Raw genomic sequence first — 16,563 nt, forward strand, 5'->3', positions numbered from 1 at the left:
CGTTCTCACAGTGACCAATCCAGGTCACTGGTACCTAGCCAAAACCCAAGGAGTTCCATGCTACCGATCCAGGGCAAGCAGTGGCTTCTCAATAACAGACTATGGATTTTTCCTCCAGGAAATTGTCCAAACCTTTCTTAAAACCAGCTACGCTATCCACTCATACCACAACTTCTGGTAACGCGTTCCAGAGCTTAACTATTCTCTGAGTGAAATATTTTTTCCTCCTATTGGTTTAAAAAGTATTTCCCTGTAACTTCATCGAGTGTCCCCTAGCCTTTGCAATTTTTGACGGAGTGAAAAATCAATCTACTTGAACCCATTCTACTCCACTCAGGATTTTGTAGACTTCAATCATATCTCCCCTCAGCTGTCTCTTTTCCAAGTTGAAGATCCCTAACCTTTTTAGTCTTTCCTCATATGAGAGGAGTTCCATCCCCCTTATCCTCTTGGTCACTCTTATTTGAACCTTTTCTAGCATCGCTATATCTTTCTTGAGATAAGGAGACCAGAATTGAGCGCAATACTCCAGATGAGGTCACACAATGGAGCGATATAGGGCATTATAACATTCATAGTCTTGTTAACCATCCCTTTTTAAATAATTCCTAGTATCCTGGTTTTTTTTTTGGCCGCCACCACACATTAGGTAGAAGGTTTCATCGTATTGTCTACGATGACACCCAGATCCTTTTCTTGGACGCTAACCCCCAAGGTGGACCCTAGCTTCGGTAACTGTGATTCCGGTTATTCTTCTCAATGTGCAACTCCTCTCACCTTGGGTTCTGCATCCCTAACACTATGGGCTCCTTTTATCAAGCCGCGCTAGCGGGGTTAGTGCGTGTGACTTTTAATCATGCGCTAACCCCTGCGCTGGCCAAAAAACTACCGCCTGCTCAAGGCAGGTGTTAGCGGCTAGTACAGCCGGTGGTTTAATGTGTGCTATTACGCGTGCTTGATAAAAGGAACCCTATATGTCATGTCTGACTATTCAAGATATATTGTAAGCTCTCCTGAGCAGGGACTGTCTATTAAATGTCTAAATGTACAGCGCTGCTTATGCCTTTCAGTGCTGTATAAGTGATAAATAGTAGTAGTCACCTAGGATCAAATGATTCAGAGTGAACTGTCTTCAAAGAATACTATTAAGCCAGAGAAATGACAGTATCCTGAGAGAGAATTCTTTGAGATGCACAAGGACTTTCAGCTGAATGTTTCAAACATAGGCTAGTGACGTCTTTATTTGTGCAAAGCTGTGGGAATGTTCAGGATCCTATGCTTTCCCAAACTCTGATTTGGAGGTGGAGGAGGTGATCAAGCCTAAAGTGTACTAACTTAATCTATAACTTTTCACTTAACTCTTCTTCCGAGCATTTAAAAATGTAAAAATGTTTTGTAGCAACAGCATAATGCATAAGTTAGTGCTAAATACATGCCGCTATTTTCTTGAGTTAAAAGCTTTTACATACTGTCATTATTTTTCATTTTACAGTGTAATTGTGTAAGCCCATTACTCATCACTGTAGCCACTTCTTATGTTTCACGTACAGCTTCCAGTGCAATTGCTGTCAAAGCTACTAATAAAAAGAACAGATATTCTGCATTAACCTTTTATGTATAAATTTGTTTGTCAAATTATCCCATGCCTTGCCTAAAATTAAAATGTGCAGTTTGAAAGTATGGGGGTGTTTGCGTGATTCATTAACAAAACAACATCAATAATTTATGCAGTTGTCGGTGTGACTAGTTTTCTAAAGACAAACTGTATTGTAGATTTTCTGGAGTGAACTCTCAGGGTTTCTAAGCTGAAGAAGAGTAAGGTTTGAAAAGGCAATAGAAAAATGTATTAAGATGCTGAGGGTGGCATGTCAAATTCAGCTTTTTATTACATCCACATTGGTTCTATAGAAGCAAAAACTCCTCTCATCTGTGAGCACATTGAAAGAAATAGACTAATGAGAGCCAACATGGCTTCTGCAAAGAAAGATTGTGGCTAACAAACTTACTGTACTTCTTTGAGGGGGTAAACAGCCAGATGGACAAAGGGGAACCCATAGACATCAATTTATCTCGACTTCCAAAAGGCCTTTGACAAGGTACCCCATGAGCGGCTACTTAGGAAGCTGTGGAACCACGGGGTGGAAGGGGAAGTACACAGATGGGTTAAACACTGGTTGGCAGGCAGGAAGCAAAGGGTTGGAATGAAGGGCCACTACTCGGACTGGAGGAGGGTCACGAGCGGAGTTCCGCAGGGGTCGATGCTTGAACAGCATTGTTCGAGAGTGGTAAATTCACTGGCACAAAGTCAAGAAGTATAAAGACACAGAAATTTTGCACATCACTTTTGACCTAGTATCTGATCATCTCTTAAAGATTTGTTCAATAAATCCTTAGATATGGGAGAGGTTGCGCGGGACTGAAGAAGAGTGGATGTGGTCCCTCTTCACAAAAGTGGTCACAGAGATGAAACAGGAAACTATAGGTCGGCAAGCCTCACATTGGCTATTCGAAAAATAATGGAAATGTTGCTTAAGGAAAGGATAGTAAAATTATTAGAATCTAATGAATTATAAGATATGAGGCAACATGGCTTTATTAAAGATATATCGTGCCAAACAAATCTGAATTATTTGACTGGGCAACCAGAGAATTGGATTGAGGATGTGCGCTAGATGTAATTTGCTTAAATTTCAGCAAAGCCTTTGACACAGGTCCCCATAGGAGGCTCTTAAATAAACTTCACAGGCTGAAGTTAGGACCCAAACTGGTGAACTGGATTAGAAACTGGTTGATGGACAGATGTCAGAGGGTGGTGGTTAATGAAATTTGCTCGGAGGAGGGAAAGGTGAGTAGTGGAGTGCCTCAGGGATTGGTGCTAGGACTGATTCTGTTCAATATGGCTGTGAGTGACTTTGCTGAAGGGTTAGAAGATAAGGATGATATAAAGATTTGTAACAGAATGGGCTCCTGGAGGGAGTGGAAAGCATGAAAAGGGATCTGCAAATGTTAGAAGAATGGTCTAACATCTGGCAAATGAAATTCAGTGTGAATAATTGTAGAGTGATGCATTTGAGGGTAGAAATCTGTGGGAACCATATGTGCTGGGAGGTAAGAAGCTGATATGAATGGATGGGGAGAGGGACCTTGGGGTGATCGTGTCTGAGGATCTTAAGGTGTATGATAAGGTGATGGTTGTAGCCAAAAGGATGCTAAGCTGTATAGAAAGAGGAGTAACCAGCAGAAGAAGGTAGGTGTTAATGCCCCTGTATAGGTTTTTGGCGAGATGATACTTTGAATACAAGTGTGTTCAGTTTTGGAGGCCATATCTGGTGAAGGATATGAAAAGACTTGAAGCGGTCCAGAGGAAGGCAACAAAAATGGTAAAAGCTTTGAACCAAAAGAAGTATGAGAAAAGACTCCACACTCTGGAAGAGAGGAGGGCAGGAGAGATATGATAGATGTTTAAATATTTGAAAGGTATTAATAGAGAACCAAATCTTTTCCAGAGAAGGGAAAGTGGTAAAACTAGAGGGCATAAATTGAGGGTGAGGGGAGGAAAACTTACGAGTAATGTAAGGAAATTCTTTTTCAAACCACGCTCATGTTCTTGATGGCAAGACTCGGTAAATTTAGGTGTGTCAGCAATATTTTCAACAAAAGGAAGGTTCCAAAGAGTTAAAAATGAAATATGCTGGAAAAAAAATTAAATATGCTGGATCTTTAAGTCTAATTTGAGAGAATTGAGTACTATTTTTGTATTGCAGGGGATATCCTTGAAACAGCCAGATAGCAAAACCTGTCTGATTTGAGTCCCAGATCGATTTTATAAATGGAAAAGAGATGTGTTCTAAAATATTTTAAATTTTGAAAAAGGATTGATTAAAACTAACCCCCCCCCTTTTTTTTTTTTTTTTTACAAAACCGTTTAAGAGGTTTTTAACGACGGCTGGTACGCTGAATGCTCTGCACTGCTCTGACGCTCATAGGAACTCTATGACCGTTGGATCAGTGCGGAGAATTCAGCACACCGGACGTCGCTAAAAACCTCCTTCATGGTTTTGTATAAGGAGGGGTAAGTAAACAAAAAAACCATTTAGAATAATGATATATACTGTATGCACTTGTGTATGCACATAAATGTGATAAATGCCCAAAGACTGCCTAAGTGTTATTCTGTAAATATATAGTTTGAATTCCAAAGATCTGATATACTGGTAGGAGCAAAAATCCAAATCCTCAAACTAATAATTTTAAAGCTCAGTGCCATTTTATTTCATAACAATGGTGATGCAGTATATGAGTAAAACAGGCCTCAGTGGTGACTCATTTCATGTAGATAACTCAACCTGTGATTCATCCATATCATCATCTTAATCTGGTCTGTTATTACTATCAATATATATTGAAACATCCAACATCTATGTACTTTATTATTTAGATGCACTTATCTTTGACTGATGGATACTGCAGCAACTCCCATAATTTAAATCAGGACCCCACAGCTGACATGGCCCATATTTCACAACAGCTTTATCAATGTAACTAAGCCAATTTCCCCAACATTATACCCACATCACCTTAATAAATAAAGTGTGTCCTTCTTCCTCCATATGCTAATTAAAAATAGCACCCTAAACAAGAACTACTTTTAAAACCCTAGTCTCCTGACCCCCCAAACTTATCAGATTTGTTCAAGAGGGGAGAGTGTGGCGCAGTGGTTGTGGGTTCAAACCCACGCTTCTCCTTGTGATCCCTCATTGTCCCAGGTACATTAGATAGATTGTGAGCCCACCAGGACAGACAGGGAAAACTGCTTGAGTACCTGAATAAATGCATGTAAACCATTCTGAGCTCCCCTGGGAAAACAATATAGATAGATAAATAAATAAATTAAACCTCCCAGGGCTACAGGTTTTAAGGTATAAATCCACCACTGCACTTTATTAAGTTTCCACATTACCACCCATCTCAGTTTTATCCAAGATTCTCCAATGTATGTCATCAGTAGAATGATTCACTGTTATCCAGTGTGATACCAGCAGTCCCATTAATACTCGATTGTGAATCCTTGATTTATGTTCGAGTCTCGTTTTCACTGCCCTTGAAAAGTGTCCAATATAAAAACGGTCACAAGGGCAAACAGTAACAGATAACATTTGCTGAATCACAATCCAAATTTATTCGTGCTGTTATTACCCTATGGAATGAAAATAGATCAAGGATTCACAATTGAGTGTTAACAGCACCGCTTGTATCACATTGGATAACAGTGAATCATTTCTCTAGGGAACTCCTTGCCACAGTTGGAAGAGCATTCAGTTTGTATTAAATTTTTTTTCTATGTCTAGGCTAACAAGTTTCTGAGCCCCCACTGTAATATAAACATACTTTAAAACCCCTACAAATGGGTCCTGAAAAGAAAAACAGCAGAGGGAAAAGCAGTGGGAAAGAAGTTCTGCTTTCAAATTCTCTCTCCTGATTGGAGGACAACACACAAAGGACATGGAATAGATAAACCTCTATGGTAAGTAGTGGTTCAGGTCCTTCCTTTTCTCTTAGGAGCTGACTACCAGAGCTAAACTTGAAATAGCACAACTGAGAGGGACCTCCTAAGCCAGGGGTGTCAAACTTAATCACATAAAGGGACGAAATCTGAAAAAAAAAGGCTAAGTCATGGGCCAAAGGGGTCCTTTTATTAAGGTATGCTAACTGATTTAGCACACACTTAAATGCGCACCTTAATAAAAGAACCCCTTAGTCTTAGTAGAAGTATAGGGTTACAACCTCTCCAACCCCACACCGGCTCTGTGATGCAAACAAAATAAATAAAAAAGACAAAGCTATGCTGTTTCTGAAACACCAGTATCAGGATTGTTAACTGAGATCAGATAATATTGCATAATTATTCACTTACTTTGGGGTAAATGATGAAAAAACCTGTGCTTAACTAATGGTGGGAGCGCATGAAATATGTCCAGTTTATTTAAAATGATACCTCTAATGATTTTATATTGAATATTTATATATAATTTTGTTTTGATTTTTGCCTGACTAAATGATAACTTCCTAAGAATACCAGCCCCAAAATACCTTTCCTCAGCTGTGGTCCCGTACGTGAGAGGAAGGGTGGGACCGCACCAGAGGGAACATGCAGCTGAGGCTACAGCGGCTTGCTAGGATCACTGCTGCCAACCAGCGATCCTCTGCAGGCTGTGTGAAACTACAGATGATGTGGCGCTTGTACCGACAGGCCAGCTTTAGGGGAAATTGGAAATTGTCTGGGAGGCCAAATTTCAGTACCCCGCGGGCCAGATTTGGCCCACGGCCAGAGTTTGACGTTTGTCCTAAGCATTTTGGGCCCTAGCCATATGCCTAGTTTGCATCTAGTTTTAAAACAGGGGATAAGTGCTTTTTCTAATAGCTTTGAGCAACGTCTATGGTTTAATAATAGTTAACAGATAAGGGCAGGAGGGGGATCATGAGTCAGTGAGGTTAATTCCCTTTCTAGTATGATTGTTAAGGTTTTACAACACACAGGGATCTGAGGCTCTGTGCCCTTTGAAAATAACTGAAAACTATTAAGATGGTTATGAGCTTCTCACAGTAGAATAACACCTCTGAATAATTCTGATTAAGATTTTTGAAAATTTTTTGAGAAGAGTATTTTCTTTTTAAATTCTTTATACATTTCTTAATTTTACAACAAGTGTACAAATAATAAAACATTTAAAATTAAATACATCACTTGAATTTCTTTCTAGTATAACATCAAATAAATACATTTATTCCCTCCCCACCCATCCTTTTCTTTACCAATTAATCAAAAATATACAAAAAGAAATATTCTTTTCTATTGATTAAACCTACAGTAAAATTTTAATTCACCCTCCTCCCCCATTTGCAAATATACTTTCAATAGAAAATGGTATCTACTCATTACAGTAAGTTGTCAATGGCCCCCAAATCTTTATAAATTTATTATAATACGCTTTTTGAATAGCAATTATGCTTTCCATTTTATAAATGTGACATAACAAATTCCACCAGAAGGTATAATTTAATCTACTGCAGTTTTTCCAATTACTTGTGATATTTTGAATGGCGACCTCAGTCATAATCAATAGTTTCTTGCCTTGTTAACATTTATTGTACTTCATCTATTAAACTCAATAAAAATTTTTGAACTAAAAAAAAAAAAGTTTATTGTTGTTTGATGAAATCTGACTCCTTGTTCTCACTGATGTACCGAATAGAATAGTATCATATGATAATGCTACGAAGAAGAGTATTTTCTAAAGAATTATTTGTTCTTTCTCATTTTGTATACAATTCTGGTAAGTGAAATATTCCCCTATCTAAAAAGTTCACAGATATATTTTTCATGGGAATATTTATGCAAATCAGAAAGAAAATGCTACAGGGAATATTGATGGAGTGTAAAGTTCATAATTTCTTTCAGCCATTAGCTAAAAATTTTAAATTTCTGTCAACAGTCTTTATATATTTGTTAACCATATCTTCTCTACATGAGGTAGAACATATTCAGACTTATGGATGCATGTTCTAATAAGGTTGAATTTTTACCAAAGTCTTATGAACAATGTATATAAATTAAGGTGGTCCATAAGACCATGGTAAATGGTTGACAGAATTGCAGTATTGTACTTGTCACTGGCAACAGAGAAGAGAGGTTACTCAGAGTTCCAAAAATTGGTTGTAGAACTGTCAAACAGCAAGCTGAAGCCTGCCTTGCAATACTAGATGAGTGGAGTCTTCAATGATGAGTTCAAGGATTGGTGTTCAATATCACTGTGAGTAATATAGGCCTGAAGAATGGTGCGTGCACCTTCATTGAATCATCAGTAGGACAGGAGTTAGCATGTTGATACTATTTGATGGAACTGGTGCTTGGAAGCATCATCGCCCAACTGTTTGGAGTTAGTGGAGGACCAGATTTCAGCAAAATTGGCCATACATAGTACAGGATTCATATGAGGATGCTGCAGACGATATGTTTGATGCAGACATGTCACTCTTTTGGAAAGAACTGCCTTGAATGCATCACATCCAAGGGAAAACTACAATGAGCTTCTTGAGTTCTGTTTAATTTTTCTTGGCAACTTCTTGGATACAGATAAGGCAAAGCCATAATTTCAAGCGCATGGGGCTTTCTACCATGCACGGTGAATGGTGAAGGCTATCTACAGAATTAAAATATGATGTTCCAGCAGTGATTCTCTCTTACTGCCATAGAAAGGCAGAGCATCAAATAATTAGTTTTTTTTTTTATGTACAATAAATCTACTACTGGCACGAATTACCTCATCCTGTAAAAGCACCACTTAATGACTTGATTTTTGAATTCCAGAAATGTTAAACAAGGCTATTGCCAAGGCTGTATCAACAACATTCAACTTTACTCAGTTGCTGTCAACATTGGCCATTTTAATCCAGGCTATGGAGATACTACTTCAAATAAATTTTTTTTCACATTTTGTCATTATCATTTCTCGGATACATCAGAAATATTTGGACTCCTGATGCAGGCTTTTTAGCCGAAACACAGTCTGTGTCAGGCCCATTTCAGTCCTATACTGCATAATCTTCTATTTAAGTTTACTCTTCAGTTTGATGACTCGGTTCTCTCTGCTGTTGTTTTATTTGCTTTCGCTTTGTGCAGAGGTTTTTCTCCAGTTTTGCTGCAACATTCACCAGACATCTATGGTTCTTGTCAGAAATGTTGGATGGTCTCATCTTTTTTGATGAAAGACTAAGCAATGAAATAAAGTCCAAGATGATAGCAAACCTTCAGCTTCCACATTCCATAAGTACGGTAAAATGTCTCGACTACCCTTCCGAATCACTCAGTCCCATCGGCCTGGCATCATATATAACAAAGCGAACTTATATCATTTTTAGTTTTATTGACACAAAATGGCCAAGAAAAGGCTCAACAATTTCTAAAGATTCTGCAAACTGGAGAGATGATCCAAACTGCCAGTATTTGAAGTACTCATTATCATCAATAACAGTAGTCAACAACTCTGCTAAAAGAGCAATTACTACTACTACTTATCATTTAAATAGCACTGAAAGGTGTACGCAGTACTGTACAATTTGACATTTATAGACTGTCCCTGCTTGGAAGAGCTTACAATCTAACTTGGACAGACAGACATGACATATAAGGTTGGGGATGCAGAACCCAAGGTGAGAGGAGTTAGGAATTAAAAGCACTCTCAAAGAGGTGGGCTTTTAACTTTGCCTTGAACACTGTCAGAGACTGAGCCCACCATAGGGATTCGGGCAGCTTGTTCCTGGCATACGGCGTAGCAAGGTAGAAGGGATGGAGTCTGGAGTTGGCATTTGAAAAGAAGGGCACAGATAGGAGGGACTTACTAGCTGAGCAGAGCTCATGGGGGGGGGGGAGAGATACAAAGGGGGAGCTAAGCAAAGAGAGATAGGAGGGGCAACTGAGTGAGTGCAGAAGTAGCACCATTTTCACTTTGTTGATCAGCACAGAAAGACCTATCCAACTTGCTCCAGAGTCATACTGATGAACACTGACTGAATGTAGGACCACCTTACAGTGTTTGTACATAAACATTTTGTATTTACTGTGGATTAATGACATTAGTTACTAGTCATCACTGAACATTAAACAATGTAATATAATAATTATTAGGCCAACAAGTCTATTTTCAGCTGTAACAAAGAATGTATTTTAACTTCTTTCCATGTGCATTTGTTCATAATTCAGGTTTAGATGGAAAAGTAATATACATTTTGTATTTGCATTTTATATATTAAAATAAAAATCGTCGAGCGACCTCTAAATGGTCATGAAATTTAAAAAAATGGAAAATTGCTGGACTAGTGTATAGCCCTCAATGGACACTGCTCCAACTTTGTTGGTTGGGCTCAGAACTTTTCAGCGGCCCCTCGTGTATGTGTGTACCTTATTTATAGAGAGTCTAAGCCTGTCCTGCTGCTCACAATCAGTTCAATTCCAGGAATGGCCAATGTTTTGCCAATCTGCTTCAGGGGGTACTGGACTTCTCATTTCTATGGAAAAATAAATGAAGTGAACAATCTGAATTCTTTCTGCTATCATATAGGCTCAACATCATGACAGTTCTATTTATACACATCAATTCAAATCATCCCAATCAAAGGTTTCTTCATGATAGACACTGAGTTAGTCTATCAGAACTGAATTAACCTATTGCAATGTTGGTATTCATTTTCTGTCATAAAATCCAGCTTAGAAAATATGTTGTCAATCAGTTTTTCTATTCAGACCTGCGTAAGTGATGAGGCTCTTTTGAACCTGGGAGTGGCAGCCTATTAAAAATGGACAGCTATGTGGTAGAATGGGCAAGCATGAAAAATAAAATAACCATTATATTTTCATTCCATTGCTCTGGATTTACTAGTCAGGGTTTGTTTATAAGATAAGGACCTATCCAAGGGCAAAGGAGGAGGGTTTAAATGGCTAGATAAAATTACAATTGGAGAAGCCAGAACACAAACCAGATAAAACAAACAGGGGATAATATATTGACTAAATATGTGTTTTGTGCTGAGGTCACTGGAAACAGGAGTAGGCCTTCTCTCATGTCACTAGAATTAATATATAAGCTCTGTTGAAGACCAGAGAAGATACACACAGGCTGTAGCTTAGATTTATGAAGTCCCATTGTTTCAATGTGTGTCCAGTCTCCAGAGACCTGCAGAACAGATAAGGTTTGGCTTTTGACCTGGTTGCTTTAGAGATGGACTTTTCTTCTTACTACAGAGATTACATTCCAGGGGAGGGGGTTTCCCTCTTCTTTTTTGCAGGGTAAAGTTAGAAATGCTAATTGGATATGCAAAATGATGAATTAAATTTTAGTGAACTAATAACATAGGGACTTTTATATTTAAGGGTTCAGATTGGAATATAATTACCTCTAACAATTGTACTGGAGGAGTCATATAGGAAAATGTAGGGTCTGTGGGAGTGGATTGGCCACTCCCCTTTTCTTTCACTGAGACACGGGATTTTCAGTGCATGCTCTTAAATGACTTAGTCACATGGGAGCAGTAGTTGACTTTTAAAGAGAAATGATTTAAAGCTGTGTGAATGGATAATTTTTCCTCTGTAAGTATATTATATTGTAATACTTTTTCCTGGTTTCTTCTGTACTTTTTCTTTATTAGATAAGCTAGTATTAAAATGTAACTTTTAAGAATTCTTGTGTGAGGGGGACGGACACTCCCCCAATATGCATACAAGTGCCTTATATGGTATCAAGTATTCATGACCAATTAGATGCAGGCAGTAAAATGTCGTCATGCATTAGGTATATTTAAGTGAACCTAGCAGAACAGATTTTTGAGGGCATTATGTCAGGGAAGTTGCATTTACACTCTCTGACTTGTAATGTTCCTCCATTGTACAAATAAATGCCTTGAAACAGGACTGTCTGTTGAATTTTAATAAAACAAGATTTTATCTGGAATATTTGTACAATTATCATCATTTCAGTGCACCTATGGGCAGGGTAGAACCAAAACTCTGCTCAGTAAGTTCCAGAGACTCCAACAGAAAAATCAATTTTTGCTCACATTTCAAAAGTTGACATCTACGATTACTACTACACGATCTCTGAGGAATACAGTCAAGCACAAAGAAACACAAAGAGTGAAACATGCATTTTATCCACACAGTTTGCCACTAACAGAGCCTCTTTATTTTGTATTTTTAGTCTGCTCTGATGATCTTCTTGAGGACTTTGAAAGCTCTTGAATTTTGTCCAATATAGATTTTATTGCAAGGGTAGAGAATATAATAAACTATATAACCTATAATACTTGGAGTGTGATGTTTTGATTTATACATTTTTTTTCATCATTGCAAACTTCTGAATTTCCTAATTCAAAAATAATTATATAGGTCTGATAATTCCCACACGTGGAATGTTCTGTCACCCCGGTTTTACTATGCTAGCATGTTTTGACTACTCAGAAAGGCACAATGCTGCCTTTACATTTTTACCTCTACTTTATTCAGTTCTCAATGAAGTATTTTTAAAACCTGAATGTGATAAAATATTCCAATAGTGCTTATAATTTATTTAGTGCTATATGTATAATTGGGACCGTTTATCTATATGTATATATGCCTATCAACCACAAATTTTATACAAAATTGTTGTATTCAACATGGTTCTCCACTAGTGAAGTACTGAACTCAGACCCCTGAAGAAGGAGTATCAGCCCTTGGTAAACAACATTTTATTGACTTTAATAAAAGTTCCTAAACCTTGTACATTTTTCTCTGCAGTTCTTTTTGTTTTTCATTTTTGTTGCCAAACCATTCCAATTAATTATTTTCAAAAAATATTATGTAGGTGGATTTCTATGGCATTTATATGTAGTGCATCAAAATCTCAAGAGGACATAACAGAGACATGGTTTGGGTGGAACTAGGGCAGGCATATGATTTACATTTTTCTGCAATAATTGAATATTTTAGAAAATGTCCAGGGCACAATTGGATGTTTGGATCTATGCTTGTTTTAACAATACATAAGTGCCAAAAAGGTGCCTGAACTGACCAGATGACCACTGAAAGGATGAAGGCATGAACCCTTCACACTCCACCAGAGGTCACTGAACCTTCTTACCTCCCCCCCAAAAAAAAGAAAAGAAAAAAAAAAGATGTGAATGAAACAGTACATACCTGCCTGTATGATAACTTTAGATATTATGGCCAGTCCTAGTAGAGCAGCAAGCAGGTTCCTGAAGTAGCCTAGTGGACAGTGTAGTCAACCATAGAGATAGGGTCTCTACCTATAACACTTATTGTGGAATATGTGAGCCTTCCAAAATCTAGCCAAATCCTACTGTATCTACAAATAAGTGACACCTGCAGGCATAAGGGCTATTGGTGTGGTGTATAAGACCCAATTTGGGACTAGTGGAGCATGGTCACAGGATTTGTTGGCTGGGTCTACACAGCATGTGTTGAGAGCAGCTTCTTCTGACTCTTCTCCAAGCGAAGAATTTTTCTTCACCTGCTTTGGTTCTGATACATTTAGGTGGTAATGATATATACCATATGAAGCAAGACTTGTCAGCTGTTTGTCCTTTTCCTCATGCACGTTTTGTCCAGTCCCATATGATTCCCTGTAGGGTGTGGGAGACATAGTTGGGCAAGTAATATATTACTAAGTAATATCTTATGGTTGATTGTCTATTATAATTTAATATACAGTACCATCTTTCTTGAGGAGATAACAAAACAGTACAATAGACAGAAGAACAGTAGACAATAAATCTAAATCTGAGAAGAAAGAAGGCCAATTAGCAAATGAAAGGAAATGAATTGAAAGAAGGCTAAGAAAAGTAATAATAATTACTGAAAATATATTACTTGCAACATATCACTAGTAATAAAGTAGTAAATTCAGGTGAGCAACATTATATTATATGTTTGATATTATTGCTTGTTACTTAATGTTATGGATTTCATTTTGTACTTGTGATTTATGAACGTACTCTTGGAACCCACTTAGGTCTTAGGCAGGCTATAAGCTTTTCTACTACTACTACTTATTTTATTTCTTTTTTTTTATTTTTTATAAATCTTTATTAATTTTTAAATATTAACAGTGCAATACACAGCTGACAAGTCTTGCTTCATATGGCATATATCATTACCACCTAAATATATCAGAACCAAATCAGGTGAAGAAAAATGCTTGGCTTGGAGAAGACTCAGAAGAAGCTGCTCTCAACACATGCTGTGTAGACCGAGCCAGCAAATCCTGTCACCATGCTCCACTAGTCCCAAATTGAGTCCTATACACCACACCAAGAGCTCTTATGATAGAAAGAGAAATGTTGGGCATGGGGCTGGAGGGCAGGGACGAAAGATGCTGCACATGGCCCAGGGAATGAGAGAAGGAGAAATGTTGAATGTGGCAGTAGGAAGGGAATAAGAGAAAGAGAGGCAGTGGACAGTGAGTGAGAAGATGTTGCACAAGGGGTGGAAGAAAGAGAGAAAGGAATGATGTGGGGGGTGGGGAGGGGAAAAGAGGGAGTTTGATCCAGGACAGAAGAGAGTGAGGATGCTGTGCAATGGGAGGCAGGGAAGAGAAATGCTGGACCATGGTAGGAGGAACCAATGAACAGCAACGTGTTGAAGAAAAAGAGGAACTGGAACCAACTTGATGGAAAAATAAATCTCCAGGCAACAAGGGTGTTAAAAAAAAAAAAAAAAAGGAATTTATTGACTGAATATTTTAGCTTTTGGAAATGTATATAGCATATATTTTGTATTGTGTTCAACATAAAAGGAAATATATTTCTGGTTTTATTTCTCCAGTGTTGAAGTACTTGCTGATCCTTGCTGTAGCTGGTGGGGATCCCCAAACATTGCCAGCTGAAGACCACCTCCTCCAAAGGTGGCCAGAACTTCCTTCTACCAAGCGTAGCAGTCACTAGCAGCATCCTTGAGCCACTGAGGTGCCAGCATCTGTGGCTTAGAGATGTTGCTGCTGCCTGCCCAGTTTGGTAAAAGGGATTTTAGCCACCTTAAAAGGAAGTCTTCAGCTGACATGAGGGTCCTCATCAGCTGGAGTATTCATATTTTAAATTTACATTAGAGGCTCTGCCAGAGACCCATTTACAAAGTATGTATTCTTCCTAATTAATATTTCCAAATTTAAAAAGTGTATTTGCTTATTTGCAAATGGGTTTCTACCAGAGCCTCTAATTCAGTATCATAATTAAATGAAATAACTACTTCTGAAGCTTATGGGGATGGAAGCGGTAACTCACAGGGATGGGCAGGGCTGGATTTGATTCTACTGGGGATGGACAGGGGCGGGTTTAATTTTAGCGGGGACAGGCAGAGATGGATTTGATTTCTGTCCCCGCTCAACTCTCCCTTCCCCAGTTTCCTTGGAAAGCCTTCTCAACCAGCCCTCCAGTTCACTCCCTTGTGGGACTTTAAACTATCTAGAAGCACTGGGGAGCAACCTCATATGGCTCAGCTTCCCAAGGATACTGAGGAGATTTCCTCTCCATTCCTGGACTTTCAGTTCAAGTCCAGCTCTTGGGGTTATCTTGGGCTGGAACTGCTAGCTGAGGTCAAAACACTACAATCTGGAAAGCCAGACTGCTCAGCCAGCCTGCTTACTGAGGGAAGAGGGTGATGGGAGCTCAATTCCCATGGGCTGGAAGGTCTCTAAAGGGACAGGGCTCATTTTCTCCGCTGCCTCCTGGTATTTCTATTACAATATTCAAGGATGTGTTTTAAAGAACTGAGGTCTCCTTTTACTAAAGTGCGCTAACGATTTTAGCACGCGCTTAGCATGCACTACAATGCCGTGCGCGCTAAACGCTAACACCTCCATAGAGCTTCCGTTAGTATTTTTCATTTTGCGCGTGCTAAAAACGCTAGCAAACCTTAGTAAAAGGAACCCTGAGTTTCATTAAGATTTGGATTTTCTTCACTATTTCCTACGCAGTCTTAAAACTTGTTTAATTTTACTCTGCAAATCACTTGAGATATTTACCATAAAAGGTGGTATAGATAGAAACTGACCAATACATAAATTTATATTGCTCACCTTTCTTAATCCAAGGTCTACACAATTACAGTTAATATGTCAGTATTTTTTCACCTATTTTACAAGTTTCTTCTCATCACTGTCTGCTTCTTCACCCATCAATCAATACTCTAGGCTTCTTCTACTTTTGTTTTAAACTCCCAAGGCAATTTTGAATTTCCGCCAAACATTAAATAAAGGGTGAATTTCAGATGGAATTGTACACTTTATTTCTTCATGCTAAGACAAGCTTGACTAGGTTTCCATGCCATCTCTACTTTTCCATTGTTAGTTATAACTTCACACATTTTTAAGATTAAAGCACTCCTTTTCTGCATTACCTTAGTTCAGTGGTTTTTCTGTTGTGATACACCTAACAGACAATATTCATGTGTGTGACGCACTGAACATTAAAATTCACTGCAGAACGAAAAACTCATAGATATTTTATTGTTGACAGTAAACAGTGTGAATTTGTCTACTATTTAATCATATATTAAGCAATTGTATGTAATACATCAATCCAAGATATATCATTTGCCATACAAAATTATATATATTCAAATTCTGGTGTCACCTCAGTAATTACAAAATAAAACAGGGGAAACAAAACCCTTTCATTCAAAATTTGGTTTATTGCATGATGATTAAGATATTCTCTTATTTTCTATTCTGGTTTTAAACCTATTTTTGTTCAGTTTGCATTTCATCATAGGTGTTTTGTGTTTTTGTAGCTTAGCAATCTTACTCTTCCAAAGTATTTATTTGTATGATTTTTAATGTTTTTAGCAGGTTGATGATGGTTTATTAAATATTGAATGTAAACTATTAATTTAGAAATCTTATCAAATGTGCTTTTTAAATTTTATTGAATGAGATGATTAGTGTTACATAAGACAAATATGAATTTGCTAATCTTGATTTTATGAATTCATACGTGGGCCATTGGAACTGACGTGTG

The 16,563-nt window shown here is 37.9% G+C and overlaps 1 protein-coding gene across 2 annotated transcripts in view; it reads left to right on the plus strand.

The window, feature by feature from the left end:
- The window catches only part of DGKB (diacylglycerol kinase beta), a 733,919-nt gene that overhangs the window by 50,102 nt on the left and 667,254 nt on the right, over nt 1-16,563 (plus strand). Inside the window, exon 1 of one of the 2 annotated variants that reach the window (XM_033930986.1) lies at nt 5,494-5,524. The exons of the other annotated variant lie outside the window; for it this stretch is intronic. The gene's annotated coding sequence lies outside the window, so the exon portion shown is untranslated. Of the gene's footprint in view, nt 1-5,493; nt 5,525-16,563 lie in introns of those variants that run through there. 2 annotated transcript variants of the gene reach the window in all.

The sequence above is a fragment of the Geotrypetes seraphini genome, chromosome 2 (genome assembly GCF_902459505.1).
Source record: "Geotrypetes seraphini chromosome 2, aGeoSer1.1, whole genome shotgun sequence".
Lineage (NCBI taxonomy): Eukaryota > Metazoa > Chordata > Amphibia > Gymnophiona > Dermophiidae > Geotrypetes > Geotrypetes seraphini.